The sequence below is a fragment of the Triticum dicoccoides genome, chromosome 3B, assembly GCF_002162155.2.
Source record: "Triticum dicoccoides isolate Atlit2015 ecotype Zavitan chromosome 3B, WEW_v2.0, whole genome shotgun sequence".
Taxonomy (NCBI): domain Eukaryota; kingdom Viridiplantae; phylum Streptophyta; class Magnoliopsida; order Poales; family Poaceae; genus Triticum; species Triticum dicoccoides.
This window is the reverse complement of record NC_041385.1, coordinates 710,947,245-710,968,537: the sequence shown is the minus strand read 5'-3', so window position 1 is coordinate 710,968,537 and position 21,293 is coordinate 710,947,245. Positions and strand designations below refer to the sequence as shown.

The 21,293-nt window shown below is 50.3% G+C and overlaps 2 long non-coding RNA genes across 9 annotated transcripts; one reads left to right on the top strand and one right to left on the bottom strand.

Moving 5' to 3' along the window:
* Positions 1-9,509: 9,509 nt before the first annotated feature.
* On the bottom strand, positions 9,510-11,514 carry LOC119278032. 2 transcript variants are annotated; one of them, XR_005137456.1, is made up of 2 exons: positions 11,227-11,514; positions 9,510-10,473 (listed from the first exon to the last, which is right to left on the bottom strand). It is a non-coding gene; the product is annotated as an uncharacterized LOC119278032 (long non-coding RNA). The 2 variants fall into 2 exon arrangements; XR_005137457.1 differs by having other exon boundaries at positions 9,510-10,470.
* A 5,461-nt stretch (positions 11,515-16,975) lies between these two features.
* On the top strand, positions 16,976-21,293 carry LOC119278031. Of its 7 annotated transcripts, none has more exons than XR_005137449.1 (7): positions 16,979-17,344; positions 17,628-17,718; positions 17,841-18,472; positions 19,151-19,296; positions 19,426-19,526; positions 20,150-20,210; positions 20,948-21,227. It is a non-coding gene; the product is annotated as an uncharacterized LOC119278031 (long non-coding RNA). The 7 variants fall into 7 exon arrangements; XR_005137452.1 differs by having other exon boundaries at positions 16,979-17,463; XR_005137455.1 differs by having other exon boundaries at positions 16,976-17,718; positions 19,613-20,210.

The following is a 21,293-nucleotide window of genomic DNA, read 5'->3' as shown; positions in this document are numbered from 1 at the left end:
CCGTAGCTCCGAACTAAATGAACTTTATATGTAACTTGACTAGAATTTCATGTAGATCACCTTGGTGCATTTTAACTTGCTGTTTAACAACTTGAACATAAGGTTTATTCAGATCTGGACCAATTTCGAAATTTGCATATGAGGACTTACCGGAATTGTTATATGTCGTTTCCGGCCTCATTTAAACTTGTTTGGCTATGTTGTTCTTGTATGCATCATCTCTTGCCATGAGTAGCTTCATGTAACCTAGTCATGTATCATTCTTGGTTGAGCATCATGTCTTGTTTATGTGTTGCGTGTTTACCTTGTTGTTTGCTTCTTTTCGGTTGTGCTCCTTCTCGTTAGTTCCTGTTTCGTTGCGATCGTGAGGACCCGTTCGTCTACGCTTGGTTCGTCTTCGTGGCTTCATCCTCTTCATGGACTCGTTCTTCTTCCTAGCGGGATTTCAGGCAAGATGACCGTTACCCTGGATCTCACTACTATCATTGCTATGCTAGTTGCTTCGTTCTATCGCTTTGCTGCGCTACCTATCTCTTGCTTATCAAGCCTCCCAATTTGTCATGTCAGCCTATAACCTTTTTCACCCTTCCTAGCAAACCGTTGCTTGGCTATGTTACCTCTTTGCTCAGCCCCTCTTATGGCGTTGTTAGTTGCAGGTGAAGTTGAAGATTGCTCCATGATGGACAGGATTATGTTGGGATATCACAATATCTCTTATTTAATTAATGCATCTATATACTTGGTAAAGGGTGGAAGGCTCGGCCTTATGCCTGGTGTTTTGTTCCACCCTTGCCGCCCTAGTTTCCGTTATACCGGTGTTATGTTCCTTGATTTTGCGTTCCTTACACAGTTGGGTGATTTATGGGACCCCCTTGACAGTTCGCTTTGAAAAAACTCCTCCGGCAAGGCCCAACCTTGGTTTTACCATTTGCCTCACCTAAGCCTTTTTCCCTTGGGTTTCCGGAGCCCGAGGGTCATCTTTATTTACACCCCCCCGGTCCAGTGGTCCTTCGAGTGCTGGTCCAAACCGAGCGATGTCCGGCGCCCCCTGGGCAACCAGGGTCTAAGCCAACCTGACGTCTTGCTCATCTGGTGTGCCCTGAGAACGAGATACATGTGACTCCTATCGGGATTTGTCGGCACATCGGGCGGCTTTGCTGGTCTTGTTTTACCATTGTCGAGATGTCTTGTAACCGGGATTCCGAGTCTGATCGGGTCTTCCTGGGAGAAGGAATATCCTTCGTTGACCATGAGAGCTTGTGATGGGCTAAGTTGGGACGCCCCTGCAAGGTTTAAACTTTCGAAAGCCGTGCCCGCGGTTATGTGGCAGATGGGAATTTGTTAATATCCGGTTGTAGAGAACTTGACACTTGACTTAATTAAAAATGCATCAACCGCGTGTGTAGCCGTGATGGTCTCTTTTCGGCGGAGTCCGGGAAGTGAACACGGTTTTGGGTTATGTTTGATGTAAGTAGTTTCAGGATCACTTCTTGATCACTTCTAGCCTTTTGACCATTCCGTTGCTTCTCTTCTCGCTCTGATTTGCGTATGTTAGCCACCATATATGCTTAGTCACTGCTGCAACCTCACCACTTATCCTTTCCTTATCCTTTAAGCTTTGTTAGTCTTGATACCCATGGTAATGGGATTGCTGAGTCCTCGTGGCTCACAGATTACTACAACAACAGTTGCAGGTGCAGGTTATGCGATGATCTTGATGCGAGAGCGATGTTTGCTTGTTTTGGAGTTCTTCTTCTGCTTCTTCTTTGATCAGTGGATAGGTTCCTGGTCGACAGCCTGGGCTAGCAGGGGGGATGTCGTTTGAGTTTCCGTTTGTGTTCATCCGTAGTCGGATGTTGATCTTATGGTTGTTGTATTGATGTATTCATGTGGCATTGTTTGCCTCTTGTATGTATCCCCAACTATTATGTAACGGTAATGATGTAATGATATCCACCTTGCAAAAGCGTCTTCACGATGCGCTTCTATCCTTGGTGGGACCTTCGAGTTCCTTTAGGATAGGGCCGCATCTTGGGCGTGACAGCGCGGTTGTCGGATTTCGGGTTCCGGCAGACCCTTGAGGTTCGAACTCTGGGGTGCGCGCGGAGATCTCTCCTCTACCAACTCACGTCCCAAAGCTCCGCAAGGAATCTAAGCGAGAAAGATGAACAACACAAGAGACGCGAGGTTTATACTGGTTCAGGCCACCATTGTGGCCTACTCCAGTGTGTGGTGTGGTGGATTGCCTCTGGGGCTGATGATGAACAATACAAGGGAAGAACAGCCTCGCGAGGGATGTTCTTGTGGTGGTGTTGTCCCTTTTGAGGGGTCGATTCCAGATGCCTCTATACTATGGTGGCTATCCCTATATATAGAGTGAGAGGCCCTGGTCCTCTTCCCAAATATTGAGCAGGAAGGGCGCCAACAATTACCATTTTGAAGGGGAACATCTAGTACTCTTATCCTGACTAAAGTTGGTCCTCGCCTGCTAAAGACTCTGACGATGACGCCGTCTTGGGCACCATGGTGACCTCCATCGTGCCGCTCTGCTGGTCTTGGTCTTGTTGCACCGAAATGGTAGCCTTTGCCTGATACCTTGGCATGTGCTTGCCCGCTTTTGCACCAAAGAGGAAACAAGGACACTGCGCAGGCCGGCGCCTGCCTGGCTTGGGTCGTCATGGCTTGCGTCACGGGCACCTCGCGAGGTACCTCCACCTTGATCTCTCCGCCTCCTCGCGAGCCTTCCTGACGAGGCCGCACCTGAGGAAGCTTCATGTCGTCCGCCCCGCGAGGCTTGGCCCCTCGCGAGGGTCTTGAGCTTGAGTTGATGAAGATGGGTCGTACTGGGCCACCGCTGGAGCGACGCCGCAGGACACAGGCAGGCAAGTCTAGGGACCCCCATTCCCAAAATGCTGACAGTAGCCCCCGGGCCCAAGGCGCGCCCGGACTTGGCTTAGCAGAGAAGCGAAGGGGCAAGTGCGAAGCGTCGTGGGCCCCAACAGCCTGCGGCCTTGGGCGCCGCGTGGCGGTTGATTGGACGTGGGTGTCTCTATTTCCCCATGCCCCTCATTACACGCCCGGCTAGGCGGACCCGTGGTTGCACATAGTCATTCCCTTTTCACCGTTCGTGCGTCCCCTGTCCTTCCTTCTTCCTTGAGCTCCAACCTCCGCCTCCAATCCAACTCGAACTCTCCCCCCTTCCCATCGCCATGGCGCCAACGAAGAAGGAAAGGGGGAAGAAGCTCGCGCCTTTGCCCCGCTCGCCGCCGGCAGCGGCTCCCGTCGTCGATCGTTCAATCATACTCAACCTAGAAGCCTTGGTCAAGGTCCGCTCTGCTCTTGCCTCCATCTTCAACGAGTGCGGGAGGATAACGGTCTGGCCTGCATCTCACTCCTCCTTCGACAGGGTCATCACGGAGGTCTGATTCATTACTGATGCCCTGTGGGCGGGTCTGGTTCCCCCCTTTTCTGCTTTCTTCAATGCTGTGCTCTCCCATTATCAGAGCCACATGATGCACTTGGGTCCTAAATCCATTACTCTCCTTGCCGTTTTCGCTTTTGTTTGCGAGGCCATGGTGGGCATTCCTCCTTCCGTTGCCCTCCCGCGCCACTTCTTCTCTTTGCGCCTGAGTGACCCCACTCAATGCTCGGGGTGCATGAGCTTTCTTGCCGTGCCAGAGACGGCTGCTTCGGGGATCGATTTCAGCCTTCCTCCTCCTACGGCTGGGTTTCGAGAGCGGTGGCTGTATGTGGATGTCGGAGTGCCCAGCCCCCTGCTCTCACACCCAACCTCGCACGTTGTCCCCAACTCAGGCTGGGGTCATGAGGCGCTCGCGAGCCCCTGGCTCGCCTTCGTCTGGCATCGCTTCCAGAGTTTGAGGGTGCTCGATGTGACGGCGCCCAAGGTGGTGAAGGAGTTCCTTCAACGTCGCATTGCTCCTCTCCAGCGCCATTCCTGCCGGATGTGGGCCTTCGCGGGGCATGAAGACCGCATGAGGCTCCAGGAAGAAGATCTGGCACCCGAAGCGCTGAGGACAGTGCTCCGAGTCCTGACTGGAGATCTTCCCCAGGCAGCCTTCGGCACGGGGCTGCCCTCTTGTATCTTTGCTCGGGTAAGGCCAACTTTGTGAAGCAGATGCCCAGCTTTGACGAATGGGGGTTGCGCCCAGTCGGCCTCACAGGGCCCCGTGAGAACCCAGTTGCTGTGGTTGCTCTTCCGGTTGCCCACGGCGGTCCTGCCTCTGGTGATGGAGCTGGGAGACGAGGATCTCCAGGAGATGAGGGGGCTGTTGTCGAGATGCTGACGCCGCGCGAAGCCCTGGGGGTGGCATCCCCCAAAGCCCGTTCTGGAGGGGTGGCAGGCGAGGAGTTGCGGCCTGCGGCTCCTGAGGCCGGGGCTCCCGAGGCCCCGGCCGCCCCTCATGAGGCGGCGCCTGGCGGCGTCCCCCAGGCCGGTCCCCTTGGCGCTGATCACCTTGACGCCTCCTCCACACCGCAGACCGACCCTTGCGTCAGGCGTTTAGGCCGGTTCCGCGTAGACTTCGAGGCCCTCCGCAAGAGGAAGGAGGCCTCAGGTGGCAATGATCGCCCCTGCCGCCCATTGAAGTGCAGGAAGTACTTCGCCATCGACGAGTAAGTCCTCTTCTTTCTCAGTACCTTGCTTTTCTGTTGCTTCAACTGATCATAGCCTTTCAGGGCCCTTCCTGCCGATCTCATGGAGACGGCTGGGGAGCCGTCCCCTCTAGCTTCACCTTCACCGCCGATTTTGAGCGCCCCGAGCTCGAGTACCGCTCTTGCCGTGGGGCTGGTCAGAGAAGTGGGCCGTCCTGTGGAGCATCTTGATCCTGCGCGCCTCATGCCCCTCCTTCGCGAGCTCTCCTGGGGCACAGTCAGCCTGCCCCGAGCTCCTCCCTTAGTCGTGGACGGCGACTGGCTGAGATCGATCTTGAGTTCCTCCTTGGGGGACGAACCAGCGCCAGGTTGGGACCCTGGCGGGGCACGTCCGGCGATCACGAGGGCGCCAGCCCCCATCCCCCTGCCCATAGGGGGCGTGCCGCCTCATGGCCCTCCGCCATGTGCTAGGGGCGGAGGACGACGCGGAAGACGCGCTTAGGCGTGCTCGGGAGCACAGCGCCCTTCGTCGAGAGTTCCTTCAAAAGGCAGCGGGCGTAGTGGATCAGCTCGGGGTAGAGCTTACTAGCGAGGATGCACGCCTCGAGGCCGAAGGCCTACGCCTCGCTGATGAGAGGCGCAAGCTGAAGGTGGCCGTCAGCCTTGCACGTCACCAGAGTGATCTTGAAAACGCGAAGGCTGAGGCGTCGCTAGTGGCCTCGTGGGAGGCCTGCTCCCAAGCCGTCGAGGAGGCCCAGGAAGCAGAGCGACGGTGCAAGGCTACAGAGGAGCAAGCGTGGGAGCTCCAGGCCTGGAGCAACTCTATGGAGCGGCAAGTGGAGTTGCGCCAGGCGGCCCTTGTGTCGCTGAAGGGGGCAGCCAATGACGAGGCGGAGCTCCAGAGGCGTGAGGAGGTGCTGGTGCTGGAGGCCGCCGAGCGCAATCTCGACCTCGAGCGGTTGGAGACGAGGGAGCGCCTGGTGACCCAGGCGGAGGATGAAGTTGGCGCGAGGGAGGCCCATGTCCAAGAAGAGGTTGACCGCCTTGTGGCGGAAGCTTGCTTGAGTCTTGAGCGCGAGTGCGAAAGGATGCTGGGGCTGATCAGGGCCGAAGCTGAGGCCAGGACCGCTGCCCTCAGGACCAAGCTGACTGAAGTGACGCGGCATGCGGATGCCTCCGCAGCCGCCCTTGGCGCAGCGCGGGCGGAGCTGGCTTCTTCCCGTGACGAGCTGCTTCTTCTCCAACAAAGGGTTGATGGCGTCGAGGCCGTTGCACGGCGGAATGAGGACGAGATCCGCCAGCGGCAGACTTTGGAGCATGAGCATGGCCCCATGCTCCGAACGCTCAGGGAAAGGGCCAACGCGGCCCTGGGCAACATCTGCGAGGCGGCTGTTGCGGAGCCTCGTGTAATCAACTACGCTGGCAACCTCCGGTTCTTCACAGACGTGGTGACGCAGCTGGAGACCCGTTCTGACAGGGCTAACAGGCTTGTTGAGGAGAGGAGCCGAGCCCTGCTTGGACGTGCTTTCTCCCGCGTCTTCAGTTATCTTCAGGACAGGGACCCCCACTTCGACTTTGATGCCGCCATTGCACCGGTGCCTGTAGCCATCCGGGGCGGTCTGGCGCAGTGGGTGGAGGACAACGTGGATGCCCTCATCAGGGCCTTTGCCACTGATGACGACGGCGTGGTCGTGGCTACCGATGAAGGCGGCGTTGTGAACGAGCACGACGTTGATGACGGCGATGGCGTGGGTGATAGTGAGGCTAGTGACGCCAGTGATGCCTCTGGAGGCGCTCCCGAAGATGCATTGGGAGATTTGTCTGATTGATCGTGTGTCACCTCCGCTGTTTACCCTGCGCGGAAAGAGTTCGGGCTCGGCCCTGAAAATTGTAAGAGCATTTTGGGAGGGGAAGCCCCTCGTGTAAAGGTTTGCAGTTAGTGTGCTCGTAGACATAACGCCACATGTATGCTTATGCTGAGCCACTGGCCCCGCGATGGGTCAGCTGACTTGTTTACCTTTGACCCGGACGGGTCCCAAGCGGGCCTGCGGGGGCCACGGCACCTTGAGTGTCTTCTGGGTGAACCCATTGATCCTGCGATGAGAGCCTCCTGAGAGGGCGCGGCGACAGTGGTCCGATCGTAGACGTGCTTGGCCCGGCCCGGCTCGTGAGGGGCTCGCGAGGGGAGGCAGCTGACGCTAACTTTGGGCGCAAGGCCGAAACCAGAATGCGAGAGATTGCTCGAACGAGACTAAAACACCCCTTCCCCGAACACACGCAAGTCTCAAGCTCAAATCCAACTTAAATTCAAATCGAAGAAACTTGACAACAGAGAAACAAGGCAAAAGGCAAAAAGCCCCGTCTGGCACCTAGTCTAGTCTTCGGCGTCTTCTCACCAACGCGGAGCTAAGTGCTGCCACTGGGCGTGGGCGGGAGCCCCCGAGGCCCAAGGGCGGCTCTTCGGAGACTCCGGGGCATGTACAGCCCCACTCATTATTACGTGAAAGTATCACGGGCGGCGAGCTTCACAGGCACTGGGCCTTCTTCACAGTTACCGGCCTTGCTTCATATCGCCAGACGAGGGCCCCGCCTTGCGCCACACTCTACCGCCATCGACGGCGACCGGAGACCAAGGATGATGCCAATGGGATAGAGCGGTCGCCAGCGGTTCCCCCGACGACCACGGGTCCTCTGCCGGTGGCAGGCCCCGAGGCACCTCCCCGGCAGAGGGCCTACCTCCTGAGAACGCCTTGCTCCGAGCGCCGCGGGGGAGAGCCCGGATCTCGGCCCCTCTCCGGCAGCCCCTGGTGCCCTCCTCCTGAGGGGTAGGAAGCTGTAGGATTGGGGCAGCCATCTGCTACGGCGACCTGTACCTCCTGTGACCCATGGTTAGCATAAGCTTGCTCCTGAGGAATTAGTGGTACCCGATAGTTGCTGCCACCAGCGCGGTCTTCAAGGCTCTCTTGGGGTTCCTGAAAGAGCTCAGCTTCCGGCGTCTCTTCCCCCCAGCCTGGCCCAAGGAACGAGCCATGGTCTTCTTCCAGCGCGCGCCCTTGATCCACCATCTGGGGTACATAGGCTTCTGGGGCCACCGCCCCGAGCGCCTCGTCGTAGTGCCCCATACGCCAGGCAGTCCTGCTTGAAGCGTTGTCTTGGGGGTGGTAGCGCGGCGGACCGCTGAGGCCGTAGGCTGCAGCGTGCGCTCCCTCGTCGGCCGGAAGTGGAGCAACACTTCTTGTCGCCCGGTGTTGACGGCTAGGTTGTCGTTGGGGAGGCCTTGGAATCCGCTTGGAGTTGCGCGGGCGCGTATGGGGCCTCCATATGGCCCGCCCTGGATCTGGGGTGGCAGCTGTACACGGAAAGGATGACCTCCCGAGGCGGCGGAGCCAGGAGCTCGGCCACTCGCTCAAGCAGCACGTCATGGCCACCCTCCAGCAGCCTGCACCGCAGCAGTTCTCGGGCTACTGTGAGTGCGACCCTCGAGTTCGCCTGCTCCCGTCGGGTGTACGGCGCTATGGCCGCGGTGTGGCTTGAAGCCGTTGCTGCCGACCGCACCTGCCACGGTGTGAGGGCAGGCGGTGCCTGGCCGCGTCGCCCGTGCCCAGCAGCGCCCTGCGGAGCGCAGGCTGCTTGGGGCACGAGGTTGAGGTCGCCCTGGGCAGGCGGCACGGCGTGGGCGGGCCACGCCGCCCAGCGGTCGGCGTTGGCCGTCGGGTCGCCGGACATGAGGACGACGAAGTGATGGAACGCGAGGCGGTGGAAGAAGGATTTCGGCGCACCCCTACCTGGCGCGCCAAATGTCGGATTTCGGGTTCCGGCAGACCCTTGAGGTTCGAACTCTGGGGTGCGCACGGAGATCTCTCCTCTACCAACTCACGTCCCAAAGCTCCGCAAGGAATCTAAGCGAGAAAGATAAACAACACAAGAGACGCGAGGTTTATACTGGTTCAGGCCAACATTGTGGTGTAATACCCTACTCCAGTGTGTGGTGTGGTGGATTGCCTCTGGGGCTGATGATGAACAATACAAGGGAAGAACAGCCTCGCGAGGGATGTTCTTGTGGTGGTGTTGTCCCTTTTGAGGGGTCGATTCCAGATGCCTCTATACTATGGTGGCTAGCCCTATATATAGAGTGAGAGGCCCTGGTCCTCTTTCGAAATATTGAGCGGGAAGGGCGCAAACAATTGGCCATTTTGAAAGGGAACATCTAGTACCTTATCCTGACTAAAGTTGGTCCTCGCCTCCTAAAGACTCTGACGATGACGCCGCCTCGGGCTCCCCGGTGACCTCCGTCCTGCCGCTCTGCTGGTCTTGGCCTTGTTGCACCGAAATGGTATCATTTGCCTGATACCTTGGCCTGTGCTTGCCCGCTTTTGCACCAAAGAGGAAACAAGGACACTGCGCAGGCCGGCGCCCGCCTGGCTTGGGTCGTCATGGCTTGCGTCATAGGCACCTCGCGAGGTACCCCTGCCTTGATCTCTCCGCCTCCTCGCGAGCCTTCCTGACGAGTCCGCACCTGAGGAAGCTTCCTGTCGCCCGCCCCGCAAGGCTTGGGCCTTCGTGAGGGTCTTGAGCTTGAGTTGATGAAGATGGGCTGTACTGGGCCACCGCTTGAGCCACGCCGCAGGCAGTCAAGTCTGGGGACCCCCGTTCCCAGAACGCCGACAGCGGTTGCGGTGGCGACCGGCGGCAGGGAAAGAGCGATGTTGCGATGGTCGACGGCTCCAATACGGTTCATGCGGCCGTCGTCGAGGCAGCACCAGCAGCATGGAGTAAGAGTATAACACCCCTCCTTGTAGGAAGGAATGCTATCACCAAGAATGAAAACAAACCAAACATGCTTGTGAGAAAATCCGGCAGCACTTCCTTTGTACCGTTGGACATCCACGACAGGCAAATGAATAAACAGAGCATATATTCATAATATCACAAGCAGAAGCATCCAACAAGCTCCTACAACCCATGTAGAGCAAAGTGGTGAAGCCACCAACTGTTATGCTACACATAGCAAACAAAACATACGTTCCAACACACCATGGTGCAAGGTGGGGACTAGTCAACTCCAACCCACCTTGACAGGTAAACATAGTGATCATGGAAACCAACCAAGGCAAAGTTTATACACCACAAGTAGATCCTAGCTACCAAGAATCATGAACTAAATATGAGAGTTATCATGATCGGCTAGGTGGATGGAAGGGGTGTGAAATGTGTGAGTGAACACCCATGGGAGCTACGCCCTTCTTAATACTTGCAAGGCCTCACGGTGATGTACCTGAAACAAAGTCCACGAGGGGTGAGTCCAAAGACTCAGCGAGTACACAACAAAGCATGTAATAAAATGGCAAGTAATACCATGAATATGAACCATGCTTGATCAAGTAAATACTATACTCGAATCTTCCATGCTTGGAATGGCATGAGAAAACATGAAGAAAAGATGCAACCAAATAAGACCGAGGACTAGGCTCTGAGCTTTTGCCGGCAAGCTGAGGAGGGGCGACGTCTCACCTCACTCCTTTTCAACCCTCACCAAGTGAGAGGACCATAACATGAGGACGGACCCGAAGGACCATACACTCGCGAAGCAAGGATCACTCCTTGAACTTGGAAGATTCACTCATGATGGATTTGTTAACAAGAACCAAGAAAAACCAATCCCTATCACATACCAGTGGTATGGTGTATTGAAATGTACACTAGGGAGTTGTATGTTCACCATTGCATGAATGTACAGGAATAACGTGAACATGGACATAATATTAAGGGAGCAATCTAGGTCTTGTTGCCCGGTGTACTCGCCTCAACCGTTGCGAGGGAGGTGGCGCGAGGCTATCTCCGGTGGATTTGTGCTGCAACCTGCTGTAGAGACATACATACAAGTTTTAAAGATTGCATCAAAGCAGGCTATGTAAAGCACACACAAAAACGCGCCTAATGGCATTCCCGGGAAGCAACCCTTTGCTGTCCCTTCACGGAAAAAATCATAGCTCAAGCTAGGAAGCTCTAAAACATGCAAACGAGGTGGCTATGGATTCATGGGGAACTCATCTACAAATAACTCCAACTATTCAACCTCAGATTATGAGGTTATGGGGGTCAAAACCAGCAAAAACATCTCTGCTGTTTTCAGATTCAGGAATAATGAGTAGCCGCCTTTGGAAATCCATAGCAAGACCAATACTCATGGGGAGTAAGTAAATAAAATTGATCTATGAACTAAAAGGTATCAGGTAGCTATACAATTGTATAGCATCAATTTATCAGCCCTCGAAGATCCTGAAAAGCTATGGGCAAAAACCATAGAAATGTTGTTTTGCAGAAACAGAGCAGCAACTTGTTTTTATCGCCCCGGCTAAACGGCTGAACCAAATTGAGTGAATGACCACTCAAAACGATCGTGGGAACAATACCTACAAAACATTCCACATGACCCCCACCTAATTTTGCCATATAGGAACTCGAAATTGCTGGTTTCCAGATCTGAACGCCCAGAAACAGCAGCATGAACAACTTTTTCCCCAATTCCTTCACATAGGTTTCTAGTCCTAACCCTATACTCCATGAATCATCACTAATAGAGGGTGAGAGATCATAAATGATGGGGAACCTCACCTCTATGGTCAAATCACAAAGATTTGGTTAGGGGAAAAGTTGGGGAAGCTTTCTTGTTCTCCCTCTTCTTGTCTCATTTCCTTCTTCCTCAAAGCCCTAAATCAAAGGGCAGCCATGGAGGTGGTGAAGGGCGTGGTGCAGCAAGGAGGAACCTGGGGAGGAGTGGGGAAGGGAGGAGGGAGTAGGCTGGCTGGAGAAGAGAGGAGAAAGGGATTCTTCCCTTCGGCTTGGGGAAGAGAAGAAAGATGTGGAGCACGCCTCCTATGGACAAGGAGAGCTCACACTGTGAGGGAGAGGTAAGAGATAAGGTTCAGTTTTTTCTATTTCCTGAATTAGAGAATATTTTGAAAATCCCTAATAATATAAGCCATGGGATTGAAATAAATCATAGGAGATGGACCCGGAGTCCGACTCAAGGAAATAGGTAAGGCATTTCGACTATCTCGGCGAGCCCGACGCAACTAAAGAGTCGGATTTATGAATTGATGGACCAAGTAAACATGGATAAAGAGAGTCTGAAAGCACGATTTATGGAAAAATCGATTATTGGAAACCGGGGGTGTTACAAAGAGGCACACGTCCCAGTGCACGACGGCAAATGGACAACGTCTCCGGCATTAGGGAGGAGGTCGGCTGTAAAATTGGTGCGGTGGGGGTGCCATGGAGGTGGGGCTGAGGTTTCGCGGCTCGGGAGAAGGGAGCTTCACGGGGAGAAGGTGATTTGGCACCCACGAGGTATGAATGGGGGCGGGCGGGGGGGATTGGGAGGGAAGTGGAACCATGTCTTACGGACGCAATTGTCTGAAATGTGAGGGGGAGTTACAGTTCTACCCTTGCCTATAGGCTTCTCGGCTTGGGTCTGTGTAGTGAGGGTCGGGGATAGTAGAGTAACTTTGGTTCTCCCCAAATAGTGAGCGGGAGCGATTTCAGGCAAGGAGGGCGTGTTTTGAACTATAGTGGGCGCGAGCGATTTCGGGCGAGGAGAGCGTGTTTTGAAATAATGGGCGCGAGCTATTTCGGGCGAGGAGAGCGTGTTTTGCCGACCATGGTTTATGAATTATTCGACACATGTCATTTCGGCCGAGGAGAAGGCGCGCTTGGATGAAGTTACGAACCTACCCTCGATGTACAACGGGCCAATTGATGCGTGTCCCACATAGGACGGTAATTTCGCGTCTCCCATTTATTTGCTCGGGCGAATTCCACCGAGCAGAGAGGATGTTTAACGGTTCGTTCAAATTTTGGGAGAACGAGCATCCACGTCTACCTTACCAAGTCGATTTGAATCAAATTTTAAAATATTAGCTTGCCACTTCTTTTTTAGATGGAGAGATGATGCTTGGGAGTAATGCGTTTTTACATACTCGTTGCTAGCGATTTACTATATGACAAATAGTTGACCCACTCAAAAATGCGAATCAAACCCAAAATGAAATATCTCGATTCAATGAAATAGCTCGTTCAGTAGGTCAAAATAGTGAACTAAATCCAAAATTAAACACCTCAATCAAGTAGCATGTTGTACAGTATTATAGTACTCCATGAACATGTTGAAAGTAAAATTAATGAACTTGTTTGATATACGCATATATCCATTCATGTGTGGATTGCAGACAACATGTTCTCCAATTTAAATATTTGAATCCAAGTTTATATCGAAACATGGTTTATATTAGTCTTTGATGCATAAAATGCGACCTCCCCCTCTTCCAGACTCATGTTCTCTCTCTCTCTTTCTCTCTCTCGCCGGCAATCTTCAATTCTGTCGTACGCATCCGACACAAAAACCTTGTTGGTCCCTCTCCCTTTCTCTCCATCTCTCTCTCTCTCTCTCTCTCTCTCTTTGTGTGTGTGGGGGGGGTCTCTCTAGTTCGCATGCATATATACACCATCTATAGGTCTCTCTCGCACACTACGTATGATACTCTAGCTAGTCCAAGCTAGATATCTTGGGTGCACTCATCGTACGCACACAAATTCCTTGGCTTTTTGCTCGTAACTCTCTCACGCACCACTCTGTCGTCTCGGAGCTCTCCCCCCCTCTCTCAAACTCTCCATCCACCTGAGTCACACATACACATGCATATCTCACTCGCACTCGGTAGGCCCATCTAAAACTCTATCTCTCTCCCTCGTTCTCTCTCCATCTCACACGCACACACACACAATCTCATGCTTAGCTAGCCAAGTACCATGGTCTCTCACTTAATTGTAGGCACACGCAATCCCTCCTATATGTATATGACTAGCTAATCTTAGTCTCCATCACAAACATATGCATGGTCTATCTCGATTTCTTTCGGGGCATCTTTCTATCGCGCACACACTCCCTCGATCTCCCACCCATATAGTCCCCTCACGATCTCGAGGGGATCTCTCTATGACAAACACACCCTCTCTCCCTCCCCATGCGTCCATGCCATCCATGTGTCCCTCTCGACCTTTGTTCCTTGTTGGCCAGACCTCTATTGGACATGTGCTACAGGGGTGTCTCTCTCCATTGCAAACAATCACACACTAGCTATCTTCGTGTATCTCCTTGCCTCGCTTTTCCATCTCGGAGATGCATGCGTGATATGTTCGCATAAGAAACGAAAAAACACACACTCTCTCTAATTTATCGTTTGCTGTCACTTTCTCTTTCACACACATACTCTTTTTGCACACTTACTCATTCTCCTTCACACGCACTTGATCTGTCTCGACTTAGGCACTCTCCTCGGTCCATAGCATATAGATTTATTGAAAAGTCAAACATCACAAAGTTTGACCATGTACGTGGAGAAAAACAATTACATCTAGTACGGCAAACATATACCATTAGATTCACCATGAGATGTAGTTTTGTATGATGTATCTTTGGTATTGTAGATATAAATAACATTTGCGTAAACCTGATTAAAGTTTCCAAAGTTTGACTTCTAAAAAATTTACGTGCACTGCATTATCAAGCGGATGGAATATCTCTTTCCCCCTCTCAGTTATCTGACGCACCACTCAGCCTTATCGGGGCTCCTCAATCTCTCTCAAACTTTATTGGTCAGTTTGGTTCGTGACCTGACCCTCATGTCTTGATGGCCAGTACTGCCTGTTGTGGACGTGAGATGTAAAATATTTCTGCCTGGCCAGGCTTGTGTGGTGTTCAAGTGTTTGGTTCATGCCTGGGCCAGGCAAAGCATCAACGTCCCATCAATCAATCCATGCAGCAATTATTTAATGCTAATATCCATCCATGTTGCTGTTAGCCTCGTGGCCGCACGACCAGGCACAGCCAGGCGTTCGAAATCGGTTGCCTGGGCCAGGCTACTTGCAGTGTCTGGAGTCCAGCCAGGCTAATTAAAGTGCAAGGGAACCCAGGCCAGGCGGGATTTTTTTAACAGGGTAGCAACCAAACAAGCATGGATGAAATCCAGCCACAACCCCAGGCCAGGCAAAAGATGCTCAGGACGCAAGCCAAATTGACCTTATATCTCCCTGGTTCACACATACACATGTCTCGCTCGCGCTATACATATAGACCCATCCAACACTCTCTGCCCTTGTTCTCTCCCCGTGTGACATGCACCCCCCTAAGTACCATAATCCCTCACTCCATCATAGGCGCAAGCACTCCCCCCTCCTAAGTATGATTATCTCTTACTAGCCATCAAGAACACACGTATTGTCTCCTTCCATCCATACGTCTATCTCGATATCTCTCGAGGCATATTCTATCGCGCACACACCTTGTCACTCGATCTCCCACCCATGTAGTCCCATCACAATCTCTAGGGGATCTCTCTATGACAAACATACACTCTCTCCTCCCCATGTCTGCATTTTCTCCGTACGTCTCTCTCGACCTATCTCCCTTGTTTGTCAGACCCCTCTTGGCCACATGCTAGGGGTCTTGCTCTCTCGGTTCCAAACAACCACACACTATCTCCTCACCTTGCCTCCGTTATCGAAGATGCATGTGTGATATGTTTGCATAAGACACGCATGCTTTTTCTCTACTTTTATCGTGTGTTGTCCATGTCTCTTTCACACACGCACACACACTTTTTTCACTCTCTCTCTCTCTCTCTCTCTCTCTCGGGACTCTGTCACGTCCATAAGCATATGGATGTTTTGAAAAGTCAAACCTCAGAAAAGTTTGACCAGGTATATGTGGAGAAAAACATTTACATCTGGAATGATCATTAGATTCATCACATGTACTTACTTCATACTATCATTTATCATTAGATTCATCACATGTACTTACTTCATCAATTGTACGGGCCATCCATTGTCGATCTGGAGACCAACGCAGGACTGATCATCCATTGCCTACTATATTAGTACCAGGGTAGGGAACCACCCAAATGTCCGAGGTATAGACACAGTTACTTCTCATAAATGGTAGTAATGTTGTGTCAACAACAGTTGAATCGCCTTTCACCATCATTGGATAGTTTTGTCCAAGGAAGAGCGAGTTTTCTCCAAGACTATCAATTCTGTACCAGGGAGAAGGAGTTGGCACTAGCACACTAGTATCCATCCCGAATACCATGCAACGGGTGTTGGAATAGGTCCAGAGAGTGCGACCATGGGAGACTACACCTGCTTCCTTAGTAGTACATCATCAGTGGGCTGTATACACACAAGAAGAGGTGATCCATCGGAATTAGTTGCCAGGCGCCACAAAGTATATGGGCGCTACTCATCCTCATGCTCGTGATCATCACCATCGTCATCTCCCTCTTGGTTATAAAAATTTTCAAGTATGGGTGGTGGAATGTTCACAGGACCTTGGAAACACAAGAAGAAGGTTAATTAGTAAAGAGAAACTTGCTAACCCGCATGCATGTGGATGAAACAATTATAATTATGGTGGAAGACAAACGTACCGAAAGCATAAGGATTCCATGCAAAAACAGTGCCATGAGTGGTGGCAGCAAACACAAGGCCCTCGTATTGAATTGCATCACAGTACTCATCCGTGTACAGAAACTGATTTTTGAGCAATATCCATCCGATCAAACCACGAAGAACGGCAACAAGCTTGTCGAAGGTAGAAACAACTTCATTTAAAACAAAAAAGGAGCTAGCCAACTCGCATGGAGAAGGCTTCCCCGATTTCAGCCTTCGTTGGTCGTTCGATCAGGGTCAACGCGGTCTTTTTTTGCTGCTATCCGTTGGATCTGGCCTGAAAACGTTTGCTGTCGTTTTGACCGCGCGGTGAAACGTGGACGGGGAATGACCTGTGGGCTCGGGCGATTTTCGATTGGCTGGGTGCCCGTTTTCGGGGTGCGCGAGCGGCCTCTTCTGCAGCGCCGCGTGCGCGCGTCGCGGACGCTGCTTCGTTTCTGCTTCCCGCTAGCCCCTCCGTTTCGCCTGTTGTGCGGCTGTAAGTGATCCTGCCTGTTATTTGGTCCCACAGGTCGGTCTCATACTCTCATTTATGTGACTTTCTCGTGTGAGCGTTGCCTCCTACGTCGCGTCGCGGGTCAAACGCGCCTGGGGACTGCTCCTCGCACTGCCCGCGGCGTGCGTTATGGGGAGCAGTGCCCAGGGATAGGACGATGTGTGTGTACCCGGCTTATGCACCCGCGTCTGTCCTATAGTGATGACGGGTGGGCCGGTGCTGCTCCTGGTCCCTTTCGTCAGTGGCACTGGCTGCACGTCTGGTTGCGGTCGGGATTCGCCGATCCCACTGCCCGAGCGCCGCGCTCGTCCTGTGGAACGTGCAAAAGGGTCAAAACCCTAGCCGCCGCGCCAACCCTTCTTGTCAGGCCCGCGACCCCTCCGCCTCGTCTTCTCCCTGCTCCCTCCTCTCCCACGTGGCCGCCCTCGAGCCCCCTCCACCTCGTCTCCTCGCCGCTCCCTCCTCTCCAACGCCGCTGCCCTCGATGCGCCGTCGGGGATCCCATCAGCCCGAGCCTAGGAGAAGACCACTCCTAATCTTACTTGCCGCCGCTGATTGGATCGAGAGCGCCCACATGGCCTCGCCACCGCTGCCGCCTGGATTTGCTCGCCGCCGCATGGAGTCACCCTGGCCGCCGCGTGGAGTCGCCCTGGCCGCCGCCTCGAGTCATCTCCGTCGCCGCCGAGAGTCAGCTCCACCATTGCCCCCGAGGAATCCAGTCCCGGCAAGGTAACTTCCTCTGAATCCCTGCTCTCCCTGGTCCTCCTGCCCTGCTTGCTGCATGTGTGTTGTGTGCGTTTGGCCACTCCTCGAGCAAGCTCAAGTCCGTCGACGACGGACTTTTACAGGTACCACCTGCCTCCCTTCCGATCTTCAGATCTCCATATTTGGTGACTGCGGTGTTTTGATTTCGTTGGATTACTATCTGTATTTGGGGATTAGCTATGAATTGATGTTTTTACTTCGAGCATGGATAGTCGGCAGTACTGATTTAGGTCTTTTTGTTGAACAGAATGATTAGCTGAGCTCGTCTATTTCTGGAGAACTGCACTATAGATGATATATTTATGAACGATCTTAACACTGAAAATGCAAAATTTCCGGTATGGTCTAATGATTGTCGGTGGGGTGTTACTTTTTTGCTGGCATTGTCCAGTGCAGTTTTTGGATTTCTACTGAGTTGTACAGTGTTTTGAGATTTGTTTTTGTGTTATGCTATCTGCAGGAAAATTCCCAGGGATTTGATTGACGGAGGCATCACTATTTGACGTTGGATTATCCATTTTTGCAGCACTAACAATGTTGTTTTTGTTTGGAATGGCCAGTTCTCAATTTCTATTCTGTTATCAACGATACTGTACTTCTTGTTAGGTTACATTATCTTACTTGGTTTCAGTGTATATGTAGCACAAAAATAGGTAACATGGTTGTTTTCATGCTCGATTTGGTTTGTAGGTTACACTAAGGAACACCATCATAAGGAAAAGGGCACTGCACTACATTGTTTATAATTGGCCTGTTACTATTCGGTCTGCTGTAGTACTTAATTGCTACACCATTTCAAGTTATGTAGTCTAAAATAACCCTTTCAAATGAACTTTTTTAATTGATATTCAAAGCATCAACATGGTGGACTAGATCATGAAATCAACTATGATCATGAGAACTTGAAGCTATTTGTTGACTAAATTGTCAATTGTTTTGTGTGAATTGAAACTGGCAGTGTGATGACATTACTGTAGATGCTTTGCTATATACATTTGCCTAATCCTCTCTCTCTCTAATATGTTCTCTTTTGTGAAGATCCTTCGCAGATCAATTGGTGAGGTAGAATGCTAAGCATCGTTTCACATTCAGGTAAGGCTCTTTGTTTGCAACCGCCACTGTTGCGCCCACTACACATGGGGTTTGATCTAAATGTATCAGTATGTGCCAAATGGGGCCTCTCTTTTCCAAATAGCTTTCCAAGATTGTACCCAAATGGGGTCTCTCTTCATACATAATTGAATATGGGATTGAAGCCATGGTCACATCATATTGTGAGACATGTCTGAAACGTCTAAGCTGGGAAATCAGGTCGATTTATCTGACTACTGAAAATGAGCTTCAGAATAACTAGAGAACTTATCCACTTCCAGCCAAATATCAATTATGATAAATCCACCATGTACCATGACCATTTGAATAGTCTTGCTTAAGTTTATGTTAGCTACATATTCGAAATGAATGTTCACTTGTGTTCAAATTTCAAGGAAGTGTGCTTCATGCTTCTGTTTCTGCAATATGTTTTAGAGTATATGATTTCATTTTCCTACTTTCCCAGTTATAAATTTATTGGCATCAAAGTAGAGCTTCAGGTTTATGGTTCAATATATAATTGCAAAGTAGTTTATGGCTCAATATATCACTGCAGGTTCCTTACACCGTCAAAATTCAATGTTTTTGTATTTTTGTCAATTGAAGCATGTTCTTCGACTATAAAATAGCAGAGATTTATTTTCTTATCAATTCTAATCCTTTTTTGATGCATTGCAGGTTTGCTATCAAACTCTCAAAAAGGAAAAACAACTTTACTCTGTTTTTTGGAGAACCTTCCTGTAGAGTACCTCGACAGAGACAAATATGCGATCAAGGATATATTCGATGGATTTTCATGCAAAATTTGGAGGATATTTTTGCAGGTTCGTTGCTTTCTTCAAGTCAATATCTTCCTAGCATTGCTCTATAAATTTAAATCCATATTTTTGTTCTTTGGATCATCGTGGCGTACTCGTGCTGTCTAATCCAAGAAAGGGCCTTCATGTTTGCAGATAGTTTGGTGCTCTCATGGTTATTTTGTAGTGATTTTCCTTCTGTTCATTACTTGGTAACCATCTACGGCAGCTCAGCTATTGTCCAGCTGCTGACCTTGGTGAGTGATTGATGGTGCATGTTTTTCTATTAGTTTCTCTCTATGCCAATGTCTGAATTTTATCTTACTGTTTTGCATTTCTCCAGGCCTTTCAATCTCACTGTGATTCCCCGAGATGCGCTATTAGTAGGCATCCACTTTGTAATAAAAATTTGGCAGTCAACTTGAAACGAGTCATTTATCTAGCTACAGCAACCTTCCTTGCTTTTGCAAATAATATTGTATGGTTGACCCTATAGTCTATACATGCCAAATATTTACACGTTAGTATAGCCAGAAAGTCAGATGATCGTTCCATGTTGGTTAGCCGTCATAAATCAAATTTCTAGAGTAGTAGATGATTTGTATCAGGTTACTTTTAGAGATTGAAATATGTCTTGACTCTGAAATTAGTAGTACATCGTCCAGTTCTCCATAGGTGAAAGCATACTATGCAAAACTGGCCGGCCTTCTAAAGCTCTGAAACTACTATTTGTTGTGTAATCTGTATCCCCTTTTCATACTTTGTATATGCTTTCTACTTGCTAGGAAAAAATGCGTGAGAATGATGGCCTAGAGTATGTGAATTGCACTCAAATATATGCATGTTTCTTGCCAAACTAACTGCCACTATTGTATTTCAGGTGCTTCTTCTGTAACTTAGTGCATTTTGCTGGCTCGTCTCATTTCCTGGCGAACTTTTTAGTATGTACAGTTGAATCATTGGAAGTTGTTTTCTACTATCTATAGAGGTTTTATCCAAACTATTAGCTGTCTCACTTGCTTTTTTGAAATACACCAACCTGATAGACCAAGTGGACCAACACATTTCCATGGGATTTAGAAAAATATATGTGAATTTGCATACATTTTCTAAATTTCTATCTTTTCTTATCCATGCCTCCCCATAGATATATAGCAGGCTCAACAAAAATATATGTCCGATTATGTTCAAATTTTAAGGAAGTGTGCTTCACACTTCTCTTTCTGCAATATGTTTCAGAGTATATGATTTAATTTTCCTACTTTTCCAGTTAAATTACTGTGTACTTCATTCTTAGCTTTGCTTTAGGAAAAATATGTATGCAGGTTATCGAAAGCTCCATTTTTCACCATTATATATATTATATAGCTTTGTGGTTGAAGGTAGGTTGTCACATATGGGATGTTGCTTGTGAAAGTTATATACAACCATGTGTCCCTGACAAAATAATCGCAGCTCATATTATTAGGATCAGGGAACCTCGACCATTTTTCTGAAACATGTCGCAGCTCATGTTCCTACTTTCCCAGCTACAGTAGTACTTCATTCTTACCTTTGCTTTTGGAAGTTACATTGCTTTCTTTTCCCTCATAAACTTGCTAGCGATATTGGCAAAGTAATCCCCACTTCAGATTTCCCATTGAATGAATAACTAATTTAGTTTGTTCAAAAATTGTAGGTCAAGAGCCATGAATAGGAGCAAGGCATCACACTCCAGCTCTGCGAAGAAAAGGATATGAAGACAAAGATATCAGTGTTCTTCTCCGAAGCAAAAACATTTTGCTTGTAATAATGAACTGTAATTTACCACAATCTCTAAAACAGGCCTACCTACTTGATTTTGTATTAGGAAGTATGACTCAGTCATATATATTTACATTCACTTTGTTTAGTTATGGTTTGTATGCATGAAAATACCTTTTCATAAACGAGCTTGAAAATTCTTATGTGCAGTGAAATTGTATCTTAGCACTTTGTAAAGAACGAATGAAACACATTTCGAATAACTCTTTAGTCTAAATTGA